Source organism: Petromyzon marinus, chromosome 59 (genome assembly GCF_048934315.1).
Source record: "Petromyzon marinus isolate PM22_M1 ecotype Great Lakes invasive population chromosome 59, UKy_Petmar_22M1.pri1.0, whole genome shotgun sequence".
In the NCBI taxonomy this organism is placed as follows: domain Eukaryota; kingdom Metazoa; phylum Chordata; class Hyperoartia; order Petromyzontiformes; family Petromyzontidae; genus Petromyzon; species Petromyzon marinus.
In genome coordinates, this window is record NC_133725.1 from 8,477,029 (window position 1) to 8,500,124 (window position 23,096).

Genomic DNA, 23,096 nt, shown 5'->3' on the forward strand with positions numbered 1-23,096 from the left:
GTGTCTGTGTGTAGAAGGTAACCTGCTTGTTCTCTGTGTGTCTGAGTGTAGAAGGTAACCTGCTTGTTCCCTGTGTGTCTGTGTGTAGAAGGTAACCTGCTTGTTCCCTGTGTGTCTGTGTGTAGAAGGTAACCTGCTTGTTCTCTGTGTGTAGAAGGTAACCTGCTTGTTCCCTGTCTGTGTGTAGAAGGTAACCTGCTTGTTCCCTGTGTGTCTGTGTGTAGAAGGTAACCTGCTGTGTGTCTGTGTGTAGAAGGTAACCTGCTAGCTCCCTGTGTGTCTGTGTGTAGAAGGTAACCTGCTTGTTCCCTGTGTGTCTGTGTGTAGAAGGTAACCTGCTGTGTGTCTGTGTGTAGAAGGTAACCTGCTTGTTCCCTGTGTGTCTGAGTGTAGAAGGTAACCTGCTTGTTCCCTGTCTGTGTGTAGAAGGTAACCTGCTTGTTCTCTGTGTGTCTGAGTGTAGAAGGTAACCTGCTTGTTCTCTGTGTGTAGAAGGTAACCTGCTGTGTGTCTGTGTGTCTGTGTGTAGAAGGTAACCTGCTTGTTCTCTGTGTGTCTGAGTGTAGAAGGTAACCTGCTTGTTCTCTGTGTGTGTGTGTAGAAGGTAACCTGCTTGTTCTCTGTGTGTCTGTGTGTAGAAGTTAACCTGCTGTGTGTCTGTGTGTAGAAGGTAACCTGCTTGTTCTCTGTGTGTCTGAGTGTAGAAGGTAACCTGCTTGTTCCCTGTGTGTCTGAGTGTAGAAGGTAACCTGCTTGTTCCCTGTCTGTGTGTAGAAGGTAACCTGCTTGTTCTCTGTGTGTCTGTGTGTAGAAGGTAACCTGCTTGATCCATGTGTGTCTGTGTGTAGAAGGTAACCTGCTTGCTCCCTGTGTGTCTGTGTGTAGAAGGTAACTTGCTTGTTCTCTGTGTGTCTGTGTGTAGAAGGTAACCTGCTTGCTCCCTGTGTGTCTGTGTGTAGAAGGTAACCTGCTAGCTCCCTGTGTGTCCGTGTGTAGAAGGTAACTTGCTTGTTCTCTGTGTGTCTGTGTGTAGAAGCTAACCTGCTTGTTCTCTGTGTGTGTGTCTGTGTGTAGAAGGTAACCTACTTGTTCTCTGTGTTTCTGTGTGTAGAAGGTAACCTGCTTGTTCTCTGTGTGTCTGAGTGTAGAAGGTAACCTGCTGTTTGTCTGTGAGTAGAAGGTAACCTGCTAGCTCCCTGTGTGTCTGTGTGTAGAAGGTAACCTGCTGTTTGTCTGTGTGTAGAAGGTAACCTGCTTGTTCTCTGTGTGTCTGAGTGTAGAAGGTAACCTGCTGTTTGTCTGTGTGTAGAAGGTAACCTGCTAGCTCCCTGTGTGTCTGTGTGTAGAAGGTAACCTGCTTTTTCTCTGTGTGTCTGAGTGTAGAAGGTAACCTGCTTGTTCCCTGTGTCTGTGTGTAGAAGGTATCCTGCTTGTTCCCTGTCTGTGTGTAGAAGGTAACCTGCTGTGTGTCTGTGTGTAGAAGGTAACCTGCTTGTTCTCTGTGTGTCTGAGTGTAGAAGGTAACCTACTGTGTGTCTGTGTGTAGAAGGTAACCTGCTTGTTCTCTGTGTGTCTGTGTGTAGAAGGTAACCTACTGTGTGTCTGTGTGTAGAAGGTAACCTGCTTGTTCTCTGTGTGTCTGTGTGTAGAAGGTAACCTGCTTGTTCTCTGTGTGTCTGTGTGTAGAAGGTAACCTGCTAGCTCCCTGTGTGTTTGTGTGTAGAAGGTAACCTGCTTGTTCTCTGTGTGTCTGTGTGTAGAAGGTAACCTGCTTGTTCTCTGTGTGTCTGTGTGTAGAAGGTAACCTGCTTGTTCTCTGTGTGTCTGTGTGTAGAAGGTAACCTACTGTGTGTCTGTGTGTAGAAGGTAACCTGCTTGTTCTCTGTGTGTCTGTGTGTAGAAGGTAACCTGCTTGTTCTCTGTGTGTCTGTGTGTAGAAGGTAACCTGCTAGCTCCCTGTGTGTCTGTGTGTAGAAGGTAACCTGCTTGTTCTCTGTGTGTCTGTGTGTAGAAGGTAACCTGCTTGTTCTCTGTGTGTCTGTGTGTAGAAGGTAACCTGCTTGTTCTCTGTGTGTCTGTGTGTAGAAGGTAACCTGCTTGTTCCCTGTGTGTCTGTGTGTAGAAGGTAACCTGCTTGTTCTCTGTGTGTAGAAGGTAACCTGCTTGTTCCCTGTGTGTCTGTGTGTAGAAGGTAACCTGCTTGTTCTCTGTGTGTAGAAGGTAACCTGCTTGTTCCCTGTGTGTCTGTGTGTAGAAGGTAACCTGCTTGTTCCCTGTGTGTCTGTGTGTAGAAGGTAACCTACTTGTTGGTTGTCGTCGGAGATGTTTACATGCGTCCAGGAGATTAAACAACCATCACACAACTCGTCAATGACACATCCTGTTTATGTGACGTTTCGGCCCATGATCCGCCATATATAGTGTATATACGTGTAGTATTTCTACAAACCCTTAGGTGTGTATATATAAGGCATTCATGACCATATACAGGGTGGACCAAAAGTCAGGACACATGGGGTTTTTGTATGATAGTCTCCATATATATAGAAGGCAGAGTTGTGATTATGTGTGTCTGCTAAAAAATGTTTAGCGTACTTCCCGACATGCAACAAACATGTGGGTACTTTCCAGACTGTACACCATGCAAAAATTATAAAAATACACTTTTGGTTTATTTTTTTACCGGGGGGGGGGGGGGGGGCGCCGAGCTCAATAATGAATCAATTTTTACACGGCAAGTGAGCTGTGACGTCAAATCTGTCACGTGACCCGCGCATATGGAAGCGTAACGCATTGTAGTGTAGTGGTTAGCACGCTGTCTGTGTGTGTGTGTCTGTGTGTGTGTCTGTGTGTGTGTGTATCTGTGTGTGTGTCTGTGTGTGTATCTGTGTGTGTGTCTGTGTGTGTATTTGTATCTGTGTGTGTATCTGTCTGTGTGTGTATCTGTGTGTATCTGTGTGTGTATCTGTGTCTGTGTGTGGGGAGCGGTAGTGTAGTGGTTAGCACTACGCTGCGCTACTAACCCGGCGACCCGAGTTCGATTCCCGCTCACGGTCACCACCGGTGACGATTATTTTAACCGGTCCTGGGCCTCCCCTAGGTCGACTCAGCCTCAAACGAGTAACTGCTGCGGTGTGTGAACATCGCCACTGGGGAGACAAACGCGGCCGGGCGTGGTGGATCCAAGTCCCGGGCGAAGCCGGGTAGTACAGTTTAACACAAGCATAAAATAATTGTATGTTTATTCCGTTAATGTTTTATCTGTTATCATTATTAATACATATCTTCATTACTAATGCATATTTGCTTCATTATTATAATCTATTAATAATATTTACAGCTGTAATTTTTACACTTGAGGCGCACACTTGATCTTGGAGGCAACACGTTTATTCACTAACTCCAACAACAGGTAACTCTTTACTTAACTTTATAACGACTAAGGGTGGTGACCACCACGAGTAGCTATAAACACTTAGAGGGGTTGACTATTTACATTCTCTTTGGTTCGATTCGGTAAAGTCACGTGGGTAAAAAAATAAAACAACAAAAATCACGACGTTTCGGCCACAACACAAGCAGCCTTCATCAGGTGAAGGGACCAGGCTGTCTCGAGGACAGCGCTGGAGTGAAACACAGCCACGCTCAGACCGCGACCTTTAAGCTGTGTGCGAGGAAACAAGGTGCCTTGACAAAGGAATTAGCATAAAAATTAGCATTTGATTGGCCGACTTAGCATGATGAACGGTGTAGAGGTGGTGTACATGCGGGTGAAGATGCCGGTTGGCGAGGGGGGGAAGGGGGAGTTTACCTATTGATGGTGTGGGGTACCACTACTTGAAAAATATACTGTACCATTGAAAATTAGTTTAATGTTTGGTTCGATTTAGAACATCTTTCCAATGGTTGCTTAATTTGAAACCATCTTCTCGGTTGAAATTGTGTCTGTGTTTGTAGATCTGAATTGCCTCGTGAACAAATCTCTGATAAAAAAACCCGTGGGTTTGCAAAGAACCTTGGTATCGGAGAAAATTATATCGTGATCACCCACAGCGTTGTAACAGTGATCAGCTACGGCAGAAGAATTCGTTCTGCCGTGTTTCAAATCCGATTTGTGCTCGCGAATTCGGCCAGAGACATGTCGCTTTGTCTCCCCGATATAGCAATCACCGCAGGTACAACTCAATTTGTAAACCCCGGGGTACTGTAAGTCAGGAATGACATCCTTCACGGATGGGATCAGATCACGAATTTTGTGTACTGTATTGAACCGGACCTGGATCTTGTGTTTGTTTTGAATTTTGGGAATCTTTTTAGTAACGCCTGCTATATATGGTAGTGTGATGGTTTTGACCGGAGTATCAAGTGGTTGTTTCTGTATGGAGGGAGAAACAGCTTGGCGGATGGTACGGTCAGAGTATCCATTCCTTTTGAGGGCCAGGTGTACATGTTTTAATTCACTGGTCAGGTGGTGTTGGTCCGAAATGCAATGAGCCCTATGGTATAAAGTTTTGATGAGATAATTATTTTGGGCTGGGTGGTGGTGGGAATCAGATTTCAAGTAGGAATCTGTGTGGGTGGGTTTCCTTTAGACAGAATGCCCCAATGAGCCATCAGGTCTCCTCTCGAACAGAACATCTAAGAATGGTAGCTTGCCATCTTTCTCCACTTCCATGGTGAATTTGATGGCGGGATGTCTGGAAATGATGTGGTGTAGGAAAAGGTTCAGAGCTGGGAGGCCATGTGGCCAAATGACGAAAGTGTCATCCACATATCTCTTCCACAGGGAAGGTCTGAGGGTGGAAGTCTGGATGGCGTCTGATTCAAATTTCTCCATGAAAATATTGGCTACCACTGGTGACAAGGGGGATCCCATGGGGGTACCCTCATTTTGTTTGTAGAAGGAGCCATTCCAATAAAGTAGGTATTGTTGAGGCAGTGCCTAACCAGTGCAGGTGTATCGGGGTCTAGTCCATGTTGGACCAAATTTTCAATTATTTCAATGGTATCAGGTACTGGGACCTTGGTGAACAAAGAGACCACATCGAAGCTGACAAGGATATTGTCAGGGGACAGTACAACGTCTTTGACCATAGAGACCAATTGGGCTGAGTTAAGTACTGCTGAGGCGGTCTTGCCAGTGAAAGGCAGCAAGGTATCTGACAGAAAACGGGCTAGCTTATAGGTAGGGGAGTTGATCGTGGATACGATGGGTCGTAGTGGGGTGCCTACTTTATGAATATTGGGAAGACCATATAATCTAGGGGGTCTTGCAGCAGAAGGTTTTAGGGAGGGACGTTTAGTTGGGTCGATTAGGGAGGTCGAACTTGTGATGATCTTGTTGGTTTTTATCGCTAGGCTATTGGTAGGGTCATATTTTTCAAGTAGTGGTACCCCAAACTTTCGCAACTCTTAAAAATTCCCTTTTCACACCATCAATAGGTAAACTCCCCCTTCCCCCCCTCGCCAACCGGCATCTTCACCCGCATGTACACCACCTCTACACCGTTCATCATGCTAAGTCGGCCAATCAAATGCTATTTTTTTTATGCTAATTCCTTTGTCAAGGCACCTTGTTTCCTCGCACACAGCTTAAAGGTTGCGGTCTGAGCGTGGCTGTGTTTCACTCCAGCACTGTTCTCGAGACAGCCTGGTCCCTTCACCTGATGAAGGCCGCTTGTGTTGTGGCCGAAACGTCGTGATTTTTGTTGTTTTATTTTTTTACCAACGTGACTTTATCGAATAGAACCAAGAGATTTGTCCACGAGGCCATCCAGATTTACAAACACAGACACAACTTCAACCAAGAGGATGGTTTCAAATTAAGTAATCACTGGAAAGATGTTATAAATCAAGTCAAACGTTAGCTGCCTTTTATTTTTTTGCACAGCCCTTTGATCGCGTTCACAGGAGCTCGAATCAGGGAGCCCTTTGATCTGAGCTCATAGGGGCGCTTTGATGTGAGCGCTTTGATGTGAGCTCGCATTGGGGAGCCCTTTGATGTGAGCTTTGAGAAGTGGGTGTTACCCACAGCATTCTTTCAACAGGATGCGTAGCCCGGCCATCCCACCCACTCACTCCCCCTTACTGACTCCTCCCCCCTCCCTTAACCTGTTTATAATCCCGGTCTCTGAATTGTGCTCCTGACACAGATATTCTGCGTTGACTTTTCCACCTGAAGACGGAAGCTTGTGTTGCCTCCGAAACCTCGTGATTTTCTTTTATTTTGTTTTAATTTACCTACGTGACTTTACCGAATAAAACCAAAGAATATAATTAAATACAAGTACGTGAGTTAAGTTAAATATAGGGGACCCTGTGTGCCGACTTTCGGCCACCCTACATGCTAACACGTGCTCAGTCTTCTGTATTCGCGACCCCAAACCCCGTCCGGTGTAGGATATCTTTTTAATGATTATTAAAAGTCGCCAAGCGACGTCGTCTTTCATCGTCTCCTACTCAACTCAATGTTTCTTTGTTCAAATGAATCATTTGGCGGGACCCCGGGGTCCCGCAAAAAATCAGGTCAATAATAATTATTATTTTTCACTCCGCCCATTACGTGACCCCGACAGCAATGCACCGCCCGCCCAGACTCGCGCCAGCAGCAGCAGCAGCAGGCGGCGATCAACACGATGGGCGCCACCCCACCGGCCAAACGCGAGCCCCGGGGGGGCGTCCGCCGCAGTCGCGCGCGGCGACGACGACGCCCTCCTGGTCAGCCGTCGATCCTCAGCTTCTTCGCCAAGGCGAGCCCCAATGCCACCCCCAGGCGGTGAATTTAACGTGTTTGTGTAATTTTTTTAACTTTTTACGAAACTTAGTGCCCCGAGTAGCTCTCGACGAGGCCGATCGATTGACCGCTAGTTTTGTTGTTGTCGGTAAGGCAGCAAGACTCGTGTCGCTACGAGGGGTTTTCCCACCCCGGGGCAGGGATGGGACCCCGGGATCCCGCCAATTGCTTCAAATGGCAAATCCCGTGCAGCCAGTTACCCAGCTACATTCGGCCCATCAGCAGCAGCAGCAGCAGCAGCCCACTCCGTTTCGAAGACGATTCGTTTCTCATCAGAGCAGTTTAACACCTAGCAGGAAGCTGTCGCAACAAATATTATCCATAAGACTTTTTATTGTGGGGGGGAGGGGGGGGCGGGGGGTAAGATCGCGTTAATATGTGTCGTTAAAACCCGCCACTACCCGATGCAGTGAATAAGTGAGGTTTGTCCACGTCAACACAACGTGAGCGTTAGTTACTAGTTCAGCACTAACCGGTGATGTGTTGGAGAGTAAACCCACAACAACGTTTACAATTCGATGTTTTTGCCGGTAATTACAACCGGCATCATCAGGCAACAGACAACACATCGTTGTGTGCTGAACTAGTAACGAATTGGCATGGTTTAACGACGCATTTATATTTCCAACCCACAAAGAAAACCTCTATGGATTATCAGAGCATGCTTGTTTGCATGTGTAGTGGCTTAACGACGTCGGAGACTGCTCTTAGAGGCAACACGTATTTATTATAACTCAGCACAGGGCAACGTACAATACTTGAAGGGGTGACGGCCCCTTCACCCGTACTATTCTGGGATATAACCCTAGGCTATCTGCCTATCCACCTACGCTCCCGGGTCCTCCGCTAAGGGCTCCAAGGGAGGCTACCTGACTTGGCCCAGCCAAGGCGCAGGCCCCGACCACCGGCCACATGAGCCCGGCCCTCAGAAGGACATCGGCCCTCGCAGGCCCCGACCACCGGCCACATGAGCCCGGCCCTCAGAAGGACATCGGCCCTCGCGGTTCTGGGGTCGCACCCCCTGGCTTGCCTTGCCCGGCCCTCAACAAGGACAGCGGATCAAGGGAGCTCCAGGGCCCGGCTAGTCGGTCTTCTCTCTTCACCGGTGCTTCATCTTGCTCGAGTCGAACTGCCTCCCAGCACCCAGGGTCCCACCTGTTATACCGTTCCCCACTCAGGGGCGGGGCTCGGGAGGGATCCCAGCATCCCCCCACAGCCCCACAGGGTGGTCCGTAGCGGACGTGGTTGTAGCCACTGCCCTACAACCGCGTGTCCCCCCTCCCGTCACACCTCTAACACGTGTTTTTGCCACAAGCACGTGTGGTTAATGCAGACGCTGCTTTGCATCTTAACACCCACCTCCTGTTGTATTTCCAGAAAGAGTAATACCTCTTCACGTGTTTTTGTCATGGAACTTTTGTTGGTGGTGGAGAGGAGCCCAGCCAGTAGCCAGCCAGGAAACTCGAAAGCATTGCATTCATTGTTTTAATGGTTGTAGGGTGTGTGTGTCACTGTGTGTGTGTGTGTCACTGTGTGTCTGTGTGTGTGTCACTGTGTGTCTGTGTGTGTGTCACTGTGTGTCACTGCGGGGAGTGGTAGTGTAGCGGGTAGCGCTACGCTGCGCTACGAACCTGGCGACCCAGGTTCGATTCCTGCTCACGGCCAACACCAGTGACAATTATCTGAACTCGTCCGTGGGTGGTGGGGGTGGTGGGGGTAGTGGTGGGTGGTAGGGGTAGTGGTGGTGGGGGTGGTGGGTGGTAGCGGTAGTGGTGGGTGGTAGTGGGGGGTGGTGGGGGTAGCGGTGGGTGGTAGTGGGGGGTAGTGGTGGGTGGTGGTAGTGGTGGGTGGTAGTGGTGGGGGGTGGTGGTAGTGAGAGGTGGTGGGGATAGTGGGGGATAGTGGGGGGTAGTGGGGGTAATGGTGGGTGGTAGTGGGTGGTAGTGGGGGGTAGTGGGGGGTAGTGGGGGGTGGTGGGGGTAGTGGTGGGTGGTAGTGGGGGGTAGTGGGGGGTAGTGGGGGTGGTGGGGGTGGTGGGTGGTGGTGGGTGGTGGTGGGTGGGTGGTGGTGGGTGGTGGTGGTGGGTGGTGGGTGGTGGGGGTAGTGGGGGGTGGTGGTAGTGGGTGGTGGGGGGTGGTGGTGGATGGTGGGGGTAGTGGTGGGTGGTGAGGGTAGTGGTGGGTGGTGAGGGTAGTGGTAGGGGTAGTGGTGGGTGGTGAGGGTAGTGGTGGGTGGTGGGGGTAGTGGGGGTGGTGGGTGGTGGGGGGTAGTGGTGGATGGTGGGGGTAGTGGTGGGTGGTGGTGGGTGGTGGGTGGTGGGGGGTAGTGGGGGGTGGTGGTGGTGGGGGTGGGGGGTGGTGGTGGGTGGTGGGGGTAGTGGTGGGTGGTGGTGGGTAGTGGTGGTGGTGGGTGGTGGTGGTGGTGGTGAGTAGTGGTGGTGGTGGGTAGTGGTGGTGGGTAGTGGTGGTGGGGGTAGTGGTGGGTGGTGGTGGGTGTGGTGGTGGTGGTAGTGGGTGGTGGGGGTAGTGGTGGGTGGTGAGGGTAGTGGTGGGTGGTGGTGGTGGTGGTGGTGGATGGTGGGGGTAGTGGTGGGTGGTGGGTGGTGGGGGTAGTGGTGGGTGGTGGGTGGTGGGGGTAGTGGTGGGTGGTGGTGGGTGTCGTGGTGGTGGTAGTGGGTGGTGGGGGTAGTGGTGGGTGGTGAGGGTAGTGGTGGGTGGTGGTGGTGGTGGGTGGGGGGGGTAGTGGTGGGTGGTGGTGGTGGGGGGTGGGGTAGTGGGGGGTGGTGGTGGTGGGGGGTGTGGGTAGTGGGGGGTGGTTGTGGTGGGTGGTGGGGGTAGTGGTGGGGGTAGTGGTGGGGGTAGTGGTGGGTGGTGGTGGGTAGTGGTGGTGGTGGGTGGTGGTGGTGGTGGTGGTGAGTAGTGGTGGTGGGGGTAGTGGTGGGTGGTGGTGGGTGTGGTGGTGGTGGTGGTGGTAGTGGGTGGTGGGGGTAGTGGTGGGTGGTGAGGGTAGTGGTGGGTGGTGGTGGTGGTGGTGGGTGGTGGGGGTAGTGGTGGGTGGTGGTGGTGGTGAGGGTAGTGGTGGGTGGTGGTGGTGGGGGGTGGGGTAGTGGGGGGTGGTGAGGGTAGTGGTGGGTGGTGGTGGTGGTGGTGGTGGTGGTGGTAGTGGGTGGTGGGGGTAGTGGTGGGTGGTGAGGGTAGTGGTGGGGGGTGGGGGTAGTGGTGGGTGGTGGTGAGGGTAGTGGTGAGTGGTGGTGGTGGTAGTGGATGGTGGGGGTAGTGGTGGGTGGTGGTGGTGGGTGGTGGGGGTAGTGGTAGGGGTAGTGGTGGGTGGTGAGGGTAGTGGTGGGTGGTGGTGGTGGGGGGTGTGGGTAGTGGGGGGTGGTGGGTGGTGGTGGTGGGTGGTGGGGGTAGTGGTTGGTGGTGGTGGTGGTGAGGGTAGTGGTGGGTGGTGGTGGTGGGTGGTGGGGGTAGTGGTGGGTGGTGGTGGTGGTGAGGGTAGTGGTGGGTGGTGGTGGTGGTGGTGGGGGGTGTGGGTAGTGGGGGTAGTGGTGGGTGGTGAGGGTAGTGGTGGGTGGTGGTGGTGGTGGTGGGTGGTGAGGGTAGTGGTGGGTGGTGGTGGTGGTGGTGGGTGGTGGGGGTAGTGGTGGGTGGTGGTGGTGGTGAGGGTAGTGGTGGGTGGTGGTGGGTGGTGGGGGTAGTGGTGGGTGGTGGTGGTGGTGAGGGTAGTGGTGGGTGGTGGTGGTGGTGGTGGGGGGTGTGGGTAGTGGGGGTAGTGGTGGGTGGTGAGGGTAGTGGTGGGTGGTGGTGGTGGTGGTGGTGGGTGGTGAGGGTAGTGGTGGGTGGTGGTGGTGGTGGTGGGTGGTGGGGGGGTAGTGGTGGGTGGTGGTGGTGGTGAGGGTAGTGGTGGGTGGTGGTGGTGGGGGGTGGGGGTAGTGGGGGGTGGTGAGGGTAGTGGTGGGGGGTGGAGGTAGTGGGGGGTGGTGGTGGTGGTGAGGGTAGTGGTGGGTGGTGGTGGTGGTGGTGGTGGGGGGTGTGGGTAGTGGGGGTAGTGGTGGGTGGTGAGGGTAGTGGTGGGTGGTGGTGGTGGTGGTGGGTGGTGAGGGTAGTGGTGGGTGGTGGTGGTGGTGAGGGTAGTGGTGGGTGGTGGTGGTGGTGGTGGGGGGTGTGGGTATTGGGGGTAGTGGTGGGTGGTGAGGGTAGTGGTGGGTGGTGGTGGTGGTGGTGGGGGGTGTGGGTAGTGGGGGTAGTGGTGGGTGGTGAGGGTAGTGGTGGGTGGTGGTGGTGGTGGTGGGTGGTGAGGGTAGTGGTGGGTGGTGGTGGTGGTGGTGGGTGGTGGGGGTAGTGGTGGGTGGTGGTGGTGGTGAGGGTAGTGGTGGGTGGTGGTGGTGGTGGTGGTGGTGGGTGGTGGGGGTAGTGGTGGGTGGTGGTGGTGGTGAGGGTAGTGGTGGGTGGTGGTGGTGGGGGGTGGGGGTAGTGGGGGGTGGTGAGGGTAGTGGTGGGGGGTGGGGGTAGTGGGGGGTGGTGGTGGTGGTGAGGGTAGTGGTGGGTGGTGGTGGTGGTGGTGGGGGGTGTGGGTAGTGGGGGTAGTGGTGGGTGGTGAGGGTAGTGGTGGGTGGTGGTGGTGGTGGTGGGTGGTGAGGGTAGTGGTGGGTGGTGGTGGTGGTGAGGGTAGTGGTGGGTGGTGGTGGTGGTGGTGGGGGGTGTGGGTAGTGGGGGTAGTGGTGGGTGGTGAGGGTAGTGGTGGGTGGTGGTGGTGGTGGTGGGTGGTGAGGGTAGTGGTGGGTGGTGGTGGTGGTGAGGGTAGTGGTGGGTGGTGGTGGTGGTGGGTGGTGGGGGTAGTGGTGGGTGGTGGTGGTGGTGAGGGTAGTGGTGGGTGGTGGTGGTGGGGGGTGGGGGTAGTGGGGGGTGGTGAGGGTAGTGGTGGGGGGTGGGGGTGGTGGTGGGGGGTGGGGGTAGTGGGGGGTGGTGGTGGTGGTGGTGAGGGTAGTGGTGGGTGGTGGTGGTGGTGGTGGGGGGTGGGGGTAGTGGGGGGTGAGTGAACGCTCTCGGGCTCCTTTGTGCTCACCCACAAGAAGAGTCGTGCGAGGTTTAAAAGAAAGAGCAGCAGCAGCAGCCACCACCACCACCACCCCCACAACCACCACCACCATCAGCATGACAAAGCATCAGCGTGCCTGTGATGGTGTTTTACCCCTCTCGCTGAACCCCGGCCAGCGTGTGGTGGTGGTGGGGGGGAAGTGGTGGTGGTGGTAGTGGTGGTGGTTTGGTAGTGGTGGTGTGGTAGTGGTGGTGGTGTGGTAGTGGTGGTGTGGTAGTGGTGGTGTGGTAGTAGTGGTGGTGGTATGGTAGTAGTGGTAGTGGTGGTGTGGTAGTGGTGGTGTGGTAGTAGTGGTGGTGTGGTAGTGGTGGTGTGGTGGTAGTGGTGGTAGTGGTGGTGTGGTAGTGGTGGTGTGGTGGTGGTGTGGTAGTGGTGGTAGTGGTGGTGGTGTAGTAGTGGTGGTAGTGGTGGTAGTGGTGTGATAGTGGATAGTGGTGGTGGTACGGTAGTGTAGTAGTGGTAGTAGTGGTGGTGTGGTGGTGGTGGTGTGGTAGTAGTGGTAGTAGTGGTGGGGTAGTAGTAGTGGTAGTAGTGGTGGTGTGGTAGTAGTGGTAGTAGTGGTGGTGTGGTAGTGGTAGTAGTGTGGTAGTGGTAGTAGTTTGGTAGTGGTGTGGTGTAGTAGTGGTAGTGGTGGTGGTGTGGTAGTGGTAGTGGTGGTGGTGTGGTAGTGGTAGTAGTGGTGGTGGGGTAGTGGTAGTAGTGTGGTAGTGGTGGTGGTAGTGGTAGTGGTGTTGTAGTGTGGTAGTGGTAGTGGTGGTGGTACGGTAGTGTGGTAGTGGTAGTAGTGTTGTAGTGGTAGTAGTGTGGTAGTGGTGGTAGTGGTAGTAGTGGTAGTGGTAGTAGTGTGGTAGTGGTAGTAGTGGTGGTGTGGTGGTGTGGTGGTGGTAGTAGTGGTGGTGGTGGTGGTGTGGTAGTGGTAGTAGTGTGGTAGTAGTGGTGGTAGTGGTAGTAGTGGTAGTAGTGGTAGTAGTGTGGTAGTAGTGGTAGTGGTGTTGTAGTGTGGTAGTGGTAGTGGTGGTGGGACGGTAGTGTGGTAGTGGTAGTAGTGTGGTAGTGGTAGTAGTGTGGTAGTGGTGGTAGTAGTGGTAGTGGTAGTAGTGTGGTAGTGGTAGTAGTGTGGTAGTGGTAGTAGTGGTGGTGTGGTGGTGTGGTGGTGGTAGTAGTGGTAGTAGTGTGGTAGTGGTAGTAGTGGTAGTAGTGGTGGTGTGGTAGTGGTTGTAGTGGTGTGGTAGTGGTGGTAGTGGTGTGCTAGTGGTGGTAGTGGTGGTAGTACGGTAGTAGTGGTAGAAGTAGTGGTGTGGTAGTGGTAGTAGTGGTAGTGGTGGTGTGGTAGTGGTGGTAGTGTGGTAGTGGTGGTAGTGGTGGTAGTGGTAGTGGTGTGGTAGTGGTACTAGTGTGGTAGTAGTGGTGGTGTGGTAGTGGTAGTAGTGTGGTAGTAGTGTGGTAGTGGTGTGGTAGTGGTGGTAGTGGTGGTAGTGGTGGTAGTGGTATGGTAGTAGTGTGGTAGTGGTAGAAGTGGTAGTAGTGTGGTAGTGGTAGAAGTGGTAGTAGTGTGGTAGTGGTAGTAGTGTGGTAGTGGTGGTAGTGGTAGTGGTTGTAGTGGTGTGGTAGTGCTGGCAGTGGTAGTAGTGTGGTAGTGGTAGTAGTGTGGTAGTGGGAGTAGTGTGGTAGTGCTAGTGGTGGTAGTGGTGGTAGAGGTAGTAGTGTGGTAGTGGTGTGGTAGTGGTAGTTGTGGTAGTGGTAGTAGTGGTAGTAGTGGTGGTGGTAGTAGTGTGGTAGTGGTAGTAGTGTGGTAGTTGTAGTGGTGTGGTAGTGGTGGTAGTGGTGGTAGTGGTAGTGGTGGTAGTGGTGTGGTAGTGGTGTGGTAGTGGTGTGGTGGTAGTGGTAGTGGCGGTAGTGGTAGTAGTGTGGTAGTGGTGTGGTAGTAGTGTGGTAGTGGTAGTGGTGGTAGTGGTGGTAGTGGTAGTAGTGGTAGTGGTGGTAGTGGTGGTAGTGGTGTGGTAGTGGTAGTAGTGTGGTAGTGGTAATAGTATGGTAGTGGTAGTGGTGGTAGTGGTGGTAGTGGTGGTGTGGTAGTGGTGGTAGTGGTAGTGGTGGTAGTGGTGGTGATGGTAGTGGTAGTAGTGTGGTAGTGGTGGTAGTGGTAGTAGTGTGGTAGTGGTAGTAGTGTGGTAGTGTGGTAGTGGTGGTAGTCGTAGTGGTGGTAGTGGTGGTAGTGGTAGTGTGGTAGTGGTAGTAGTGTGGTAGTGGTGGTAGTGGTAGTGTGGTAGTGGTGGTACTAGTGTGATAGTGGTGGTAGTGGTAGTGGTGGTAGTGGTGGTTGTGGTAGTGGTGGTAGTGGTGGTCGTGTGGTAGTGGTGTGGTAGTGTGGTAGTGGTGGTAGTGGTAGTGGTGGTAGTGGTGGTAGTGGTGTAGTGGTAGTGGTAGTAGTGTGGTAGTGGTGGTAGTAGTGTGGTAGTGGTGGTAGTGATAGTGGTGGTAGTGGTGGTAGTGGTGGTAGTGGTGTGGTAGTGTGGTAGTGGTGGTAGTGGTAGTGGTGGTAGTGTGGAAGTGGTGTGGTAGTGTGATAGTGGTGGTAGTGTGGTAGTGGTGTGGTAGTGTGGTAGTGGTGGTAGTGGTGTGGTAGTTGTGGTAGTGGTGTGGTAGTGGTGTGGTAGTGTGGTAGTGGTGTGGTAGTGGTGGTAGTGTGGTAGTGGTGTGGTAGTGTGGTAGTGGTGGTAGTGGTGTGGTAGTGGTGGTAGTGTGGTAGTGGTGTGGTAGTGTGGTAGTGGTGTAGTAGTGTGGTAGTGGTGGTAGTGGTGGTAGTGGTGTGGTAGTGGTGGTAGTGTGGTAGTAGTGTGGTAGTGGTGGTAGTGGTGTGGTAGTGGTGGTAGTGTGGTAGTGGTGTAGTAGTGTGGTAGTGGTAGTAGTGGTGTGGTAGTGGTCCTAGTGGGAGCGAGTTGGCGCTACGCTGCGCTACGACCCCAAGCCGCTCCGAGTTCGATTCCCGCTCACGGGCAACCGATAACGACGATCTGAACCGCTCCCTGCGCCTCCTCCCCTAGATCGACTCAGCCCCAAGCGAGTACCTGGTGCGGTGTGTAAAAACATCGCCACTGGGGAGACAAAGGCGGCCGGGCGTGGTGCTGGCCACCCACCCCCTCGTGTGCTCGCTCACAGCACTTGCCCCATCAGTCTGTTGAAGGCTATACGGGGGACCTTTGCCTTTGCGTGCGTGCGGCGCTCGCAGGGTTGAGTTCGATTTGAATGTTTGAACCGAACCTGTGGGTCTCCCAGAGCCCTGTGTGATTCTCGGTACTGGCAAGACAAAGGCGGCCCGGTGTTTACAATCTCCCCCCCACCCAACCAACACACACGCCGCCTACACTCCACGCACAGACACACGCACACTCGCTCACACTCCACACTCACACAAAGACAACGATCCCCCGTGTAGCCTTAACAGACTGTCGGGGCAAGTGCTGCTTAGCGAGCGCCTATGAAAGCCGGCACGGCACGCGACGGGGTGGGTGGCCAGCACCACGCCCGGCCGCCTTTGTCTCCCCGTTGGCGATGTTTTTAACACACACCGCGCTACGGGTACTCATTTGAGGCTGAGTCGACCTAGGGTAGGCGCAGGACCGGTTCTGATCATCGTCACCGGTGTTGTCCGTGAGCGGGAATCGAACCCGGGTGGCCGGGTTCATAGCGGCGCCACCGCTCCCCACTCACTGAACTCACTAACGCGAAGACAAAGCTCCCCCTCCCCCCCATATAGCCTTAACAGACTGTTGGGTCAAGTTGCTGTTGGTGGGGGGGGGGGCGAGGAGCGCTCTCAGCACACGCACTGCCACTTGGCAGCCACTTTGCGCTCAATCCTCGAACCTCTTCACGCGACGCGCGCTCCGAGCAAACTCAAGGAGGCAATCCACGGCCCTCTCGTCCGGCCCCCTGACTTCAACGGCGCTTGCTCCGTGCGGGTTTGCTGAAGGTGGTGGGGAGTGAGACCGCGTCCGGCGAGCAGGTGTCCTCGCCACTGATCTTTAGCCGTGGCCCACAAATAACAATCGCTGTAGAGCAATCGATGGCACTCGACGTCACCTGTTGTTGCTCGATCGTGTGCGCCCCGGGGCTAAGACCAAATGGCGCGGGAATTCCGTCGAGATCTCGGAAGCTAAGCGGGGTGGTGAGGCTGGCCTCAAGTTGGATGTGGAGACTGATGAGACTGGAAGCTAAGCGGGTGGTGAGGCTGGCCTTAAGTTGGATGTGGAGACTGATGGACGGGGATTGACTCGCTCGCTCTCGACGTGTCTGTCGAAGGCAGCGGGCGATGATGTCTCAGCATCGATGATGTCTCAGCATCGATGATGTCTCAGCATCGATGATGTCTCAGCATCGGAGCACTTTTTAATTCAATTCCAGTTGCGTTTGTGTATGAGTGGTGGTGTGTGTGTGTGTGGTTTGTGTGTGCGGTGTGTGTGTGTGGTTTGTGTGTGTGTGTGGTTTGTGTGTGTGTGTGTGGTTTGTGTGTGTGTGGTGTGTGTGTGTGGTTTGTGTGTGTGTGTGTGTGGTTTGTGTGTGTGTGGTGTGTGTGTGTGGTTTGTGTGTGTGTGTGTGTGGTTTGTGTGAGTGTGTGTGTGGTTTGTGTGTGTGTGTGTGGTTTGTGTGTGTGTGGTGTGTGTGTGTGGTTTGTGTGTGTGTGTGTGGTTTGTGTGAGTGTGTGTGTGGTTTGTGTGTGTGTGTGTGGTTTGTGTGTGTGGTTTGTGTGTGTGTGTGGTTTGTGTGTGTGTGTGGTTAGTGTGGTGTGTGTGGTGTGTGTGTGTGTGTGGTTTGTGTGGTTTGTGTGTGTGTGGTTTGTGTGTGTGTGTGGTTTGTGTGGTGTGTGTGTGTGGTGTGTGTGTGGTGTGTGTGTGTGGTTTGTGTGGTTTGTGTGTGTGTGGTGTGTGTGTTTTGTGTGTGTGTGTGGTTTGTGTGGTGTGTGTGTGTGGTGTGTGTGTGGTTTGTGTGTGTGTGTGGTTTGTGTGTGTGTGGTTTGTGTGTGTGTGTGGTTTGTGTGTGTGTGTGTGTGGTTTGTGTGTGTGTGGTTTGTGTGGTTTGTGTGTGTGTGGTGTGTGTGTGTGTGGTTTGTGTGGTTTGTGTGTGTGTGGTTTGTGTGTGTGTGTGGTTTGTGTGTGTGTGGTTTGTGTGTGTGTGGTTTGTGTGGTTTGTGTGTGTGTGGTGTGTGTGTGTGTGGTTTGTGTGGTTTGTGTGTGTGTGGTTTGTGTGTGTGTGTGTGATTTGTGTGTGTGGTTTGTGTGAGTGATTTGTATGTGCGTGTGTGGATTCTGTGTGTCTGGAAAACAACCCCCTATCTTTTTTTGATTTAAGCTTTCGTGACTGCAGGGATTCATATTATTGGTTCTTTCGGTAAAGTCACGTAGAAGGGAAACAATAAAATAATAGAAATATAAAACAATAAAATTATCACGACGTTTCGACTGCAACACAAGCAATCATCATCAGGTGTGAAAACCACAGCACTTTTAAAATTTTCTTGCTGTGGTTTTCATACCTGATGATGATTGCTTGTGTTGCAGTCGAAACGTCGTGAGAATTGTATTGTTTTATTTATTTTTTATTTTATTGTTTCCCTTCTACGTGACTTTACCGAAAGATCCAAGAATATGAATCCCCTATCTCCTCGTGGTGCCGGGCGGGCAACGCTGTCGTGGGCAGTGCTGTGGGGGGAGGGCCAATTCCGATTGGCCTTTCCCCTCATGGCGTTTGTGACCACCACAGCGGCCAAAAGGGGGCTCTGGACGAGTGCGAGGGGCTGGTAACCCCTCCACCTTCAATAAATTACCGCTAAACCACGACGGGAATGTTTAATTAATTAGCTTGTGCCGGGGGGACAGGCGTCTATGACGTATCATGGCCAAACCCCATTTGGCGGAGCCAGGAGACTGAGTCCTTACCCTCGGGGCTCCTCCAGAAACAATGAAAAGCCGCTTCGTGTGGCCACGTGGAATGTCCGAACGCTCACTGCGGAGGAGAGGCTGCCACTCCTCTGTCGGGAGCTGGACCGGTACCGCCTGGATCTCTGTGGTATTCAGGAGGTCCGGTGGACCGGCTCTGGCTCCTGCCACCATGAGGGATGGACAGTCCTCTACTCGGGGCAGGAGACTGCCAAACAACAGGGAATGGCTCTTCTTCTGAACAAAATAATGAAGGGGGCGTGGGAGCGTGGTGGTGAGGTGTGGGAAGCTGAAAGCCCCAGGCTACTTTGGGCTCGCCTTCCCATCAACCAGAGGCGAGGAGTGGTGGTCGTGGTTACTTATGCCCCCACTGAAAACGAACATCCGTGGAGGGATGCAGGCAAAGCCGATGAGTAAGATGCCTTCTATGACCTCCTGTCACAGGTGATGGCTAAAGTGGCACCTGGGGATAGAGTCATCATGTTGGGTGACTTCAATGCCCGAGTTGGTCATGATGCTGGAACCTGGTCTGGAGTGATTGGAGGGCATGGGCCAGATCAGCTCAATAACAACGGCAGGAGGCTGCTAGATTTTTTTGTGCAGCCCATGGGCTTGCAATTACCAACACGCTGTTCCGGCATCGGTGCATCCACACAACATCATGGATGCATGCCGGATCCAAGCAAGAACATTTGCTGGACTACATAGTTACGGAACAGCGGATGCAGGCCCATGTCCTTGACACCAGGACCTACTGTGGAGCTGATCTGCCCACTGACCATCGACTTGTCATCTGTAAGATGCGCCTGCCATTCTTCCCCTCTGGTGGTGGGTGTACACCCAGGACCCAAATAAATCCCTTAGTGGCATGGTCTCAGCTAGCTGATGAAAGTTTGCAAGCGAGAATTTCATCATCGCTTGTGGTTGGGGTTGGCATCGTCCCCCACTCCTCCAAATGTCGAGGGTAAATGGGCGACGTTTAGGACTGTGACTCAGGCAGCTGCATTGGCTGCTTTGGGTACGTGGTCCAGACCTCCCCAGAGACCCTGGCTGACAAAGGAGGTGTTCAGGATGGCTTGAGAACAAGCGACCGGCCTACTCTCATCGGCTACAGAATCCCACGTCGGAGATGAGGAGGCTTACCGCAGCCTTTGATCAGAGGTTCCGAGAGCCGTGAGGCCGCTGCAAGGAAGGGTGGTGTACGCGGGTTGCTGAGGAGATGGAGTCTGACTCAATGGCCCACGATCACAAATCGCTATTTAATTCCATTAAAAAGTAACCTAAAGCGCCACACCTTTTACCATCATTAGGGTGATCCAATCTCCGACCCCCAGGAACAGGATTGCAGATTTGCTTAGCATTTATGTGAGGTCCTGGGAGAGGGGACATCCCTCAGCCTGGATAACAACGTGGGACAAAGTGGGGATCACCCTACTGAGGCTGTGGTGCCTCAAATATTGGAAGAATTCACCCCCTGTGAGTGGCTGGCTGAGTTGCCATCTGTTGAGGAAGTACTGAAGGCGATCCAGAGTCTGAGACCATGAAAGGCACCGGGCAGAGATGATCTCTCAAACGAAATGCTGAGGGAGGGTGGCGTTTGTGCACAAACGGCCCTACATGACATCATAAACAACAGTCTGGACCACTGGACGGGTTCCGTAGGACTGGAAGAATGCCCTGGTGGTCTCCCTCTTTAAGAAGGGGGACGGCACAGACTGTAACACTACAGGGGCATCTCACTCCTCAGTGTGCTGGGAAAGGTCCTGCCAAGAATTATTCAACATCGCCTTGCCAGGCACGCTGAGGAGAGGCTTGCGGAGCCCCAATGCGGTTTCAGGAAAGGGCGGTCCTGCACAAACGGCATATTTTCTATCCGTTTGCTACAGCAGAGGTGTAGGAATTCCAACAAGATGTACATCTCTGCTTTATAGACCTGGTCAAGTCCTATGATACCATCAGTAGGCCAGAGCTCTGGGTTGTTCTTCGTGCTTTTGGAGTACCTGACCCTCTGCTCAAGATCATTAAGGACCTTCATGATGGTGAGCGGGCCCGGGTAAAACTACGTGGCCGGGAGTTAGAGCCATTCCCTGTACACCTTGGGGTGCGACAGGGATGTCCTCTGGCTCCCACATTATTTAACATCTATTTTGACCACGAAGTTCGTGAAGCCTTCAATTGCTGTACCAGGGGAATCTCCATATGGTACAGATATAATGGGAGGCTGATCGATGCCCGGGTTGCGGTCAAGGGATGGCTCCCTATTGCTCAACCACGTTATGTATGTCAGTAATTTGGTAATAGCTGCTCATTCAGAGGAGGAGTTGGAGACGCTGCTGCTGAGACTGGAGCGTGCTACTAAGAGATGGGCCTTACCATCAGCCCCACCAAAACTAAGCACCTGCCTGGGGTATTTTGTACCATCGGACAACTCCACCCCCACAACTCCCAATCGGTGATGGGGCAGTTGTGGAGAGAGTGGAGAGTTTCCCATACCTTATGACCGGTTCCAGTTTAACAGCAGAGGTCTCACTCCGAATCAGTCGAGCGGCAATATATTCTCATCGGTTGCGTAACGCTGTGTGGAAGCTACCTGGTCTGTCGCTCTGCACTAAGCTTCAGGGTCTTCTCGGCCACGGTCATTCCCTCCCTTCTCTACGCATGCGAAACGTGGACCCCCCCTAATGGAACATCTTCGCCGGTTAGAAACAATTTAAGCTGGCCTGCCCTACGATCCATCCTGGGTTTAACCAGGTTGGATTATGTGAGGAGCTCACAAATCCTTGAAAGATCTGGGCATGGTCCCATCGGTGAGCTCCTCTGTCAGGCAAGGCTGCGTTGGCTGGGTCATGTAACCCACATGCCCAGTCACCACATGCCGAAACAGCTTTTGTTCGGCCGGATCGAGGGGGCTAAATGGGCGCGGCACGGGCTAGGGAAGAGATGGAGTGATGTGGTACAGGAGGACGTGGAGCTGAGTGGACTTGCCGATGACTGGTGCCAGCGGTGTCAAGATCGGCCTCTGTGGAGGAGGCTCGTGAAGGACGCTACTGGGCAGTTGGAGGCAGTCGCCCTCCAACAACAACGGAGGGGGGAGGAGCGACGCTCACAACAACGAGCATAGCGCCGGGTGCTAAAGCACAGCAGGTTGTCACAGTAGGGGGCACAGGTTGGTGCATCAGCCAGTCATCTCAGTCAGTCGACCCGTGGCACCTGGGGTCTGCCCCGTGACCTCCTGCCAGCGGGCGTTCGACACTTCACGTGGCCTCAAGGTGCACATGGCCTGGCACAAGCGTCGTGGTGACGTCACCGCCACTTAGTTGCGAATGGCGGTTGTTGTGTTGTTGTGTGTTAGTGTGTGAGTGTGTGTGTGAGTGTGTGAGTGTGTGTGTTAGTGTGTGAGTGTGTGTGTTAGTGTGTGTTAGTGTGTGTGTGTGTTAGTGTGTGTGTGTGTTAGTGTGTGAGTGTGTGTGTTAGTGTGTGAGTGTGTGTCTGTGTGTGTCTCTGTGTGATGTTTCTTCGTCGGAATTTGAACCCAGGGGCTTCTTTCTGCGAGGCACGAGTGTCGCCACTGTCGCCAGATGCTGTCAGCTGTGTCAGCTGTGTCTGCTGTGTCAGCTGTATCAGCTGTGTCTGCTGTGTCAGCTGCGTCAGCTGTGTCTGCTGTGTCAGCTGTGTCTGCTGTGTCAGCTGTCTGCTGTGTCAGCTGTGTCAGCTGTGTCAGCTGTATCAGCTGTGTCTGCTGTGTCAGCTGTGTCTGTTGTGTCTGCTGTGTCAGCTGTGTCTGCTGTGTCAGCTGTCAGCTGTGTCAGCTGTCAGCTGTGTCAGCTGTGTCAGCTGTGTCTGCTGTGTCTGCTGTGTCAGCTGTGTCTGCTGTGTCAACTGTGTCAGCTGTCAGCTGTGTCAGCTGTGTCTGCTGTGTCTGCTGTATCAGGTGTAGCTGTGTCAGCTGTGTCAGCTGTGTCAGCTGTGTCTGCTGTGTCAGCTGTGTCAGCTGTGTCTTGCTGTGTCAGCTGTGTCAGCTGTGTCAGCTGTGTCTGCTGTGTTAGCTGTGTCAGCTGTGTCTGCTGTGTCTGCTGTGTTAGCTGTGTCAGCTGATGTCTGCTGTGTCAGCTGTGTCTGCTGTGTTAGCTGTTTCAGCTGTGTCAACTGTGTCTCCTGTGTCAGCTGTGTCAGCTGTCTCTGCTGTGTTAGCTGTGTCAGCTATGTCTGCTGTGTCTGCTGTATCCTGCTGTGTCAGCTGTGTCAGCTATGTCTGCTGTGTCTGCTGTATCTGCTGTGTCAGCTGTGTCAGCTGTGTCTGCTGTGTCAGCTATGTCTTCTGTGTCTGCTGTGTCAGCTGTCTGCTGTGTCAGCTGTGTCTGCTGTGTCTGCTGTGTCTGTTGATGATGGTGATTGTGGTTGCACTGCTCACGATGATGACGATGCTGATTACTATGAGATGCTGATGATGCTGCTGATGATTGCACTGTTCACGATGATGACGATGATGATGATAATTACTGTTGTGATACTGATGATGCTGCTGATGATTGCACTGTTCACGATGATGACGATGATGATGCTGCTGATTACTATGGTGATGCTGATGATGCTGCTGATGATTGCACTGCTCACGATGATGACAATGATGATGCTGCTGATTACTATGGTGAAGCTGATGATGCGGCTGATGATTGCACTGCTCACGATGATGACAATGATGATGCTAATTACTATTGTGATGCTGATGATGCTGCTGATGATTGCACTGCTCACGATGATGACAATGATGATGCTGCTGCTGATTACTATGGTGATGCTGATGATGCTGCTGATGATTGCACTGCTCACGATGATGACAATGATGATGCTGCTGATTACTATGGTGATGCTGATGATGATGACAATGATGATGCTACGAATTAATCTGGTGATGCTGATGCTGACGATGATTCTGCATCTTCCTCCTCCTCCTCCACCATCACCACCACCACTTATCGCCTTCGTCTTTCCTCCGTCCCTCCCACACTGTTGGCTTAGCTCCCACGCTCCGCTCTATTCCCAGTCTGTAAACAATCGTGGGGGGCGGGGGGAGGGACAGGAAAATCCGCGCAAGTTCCAAATATATCCCAATTATTATTTTACTCGCTGTATACAGGCAACCCAATTTGTGCTCACATTGTCAACGTCATGGGTTCACTCTCCAACGCAGCGGTGTGTGCTGGACTAGTCACTAATTAGGAGGTTTTTGTTTGCGTGACAAACCTTGCTATTGGCCTGTGTCGGGTGGGTTG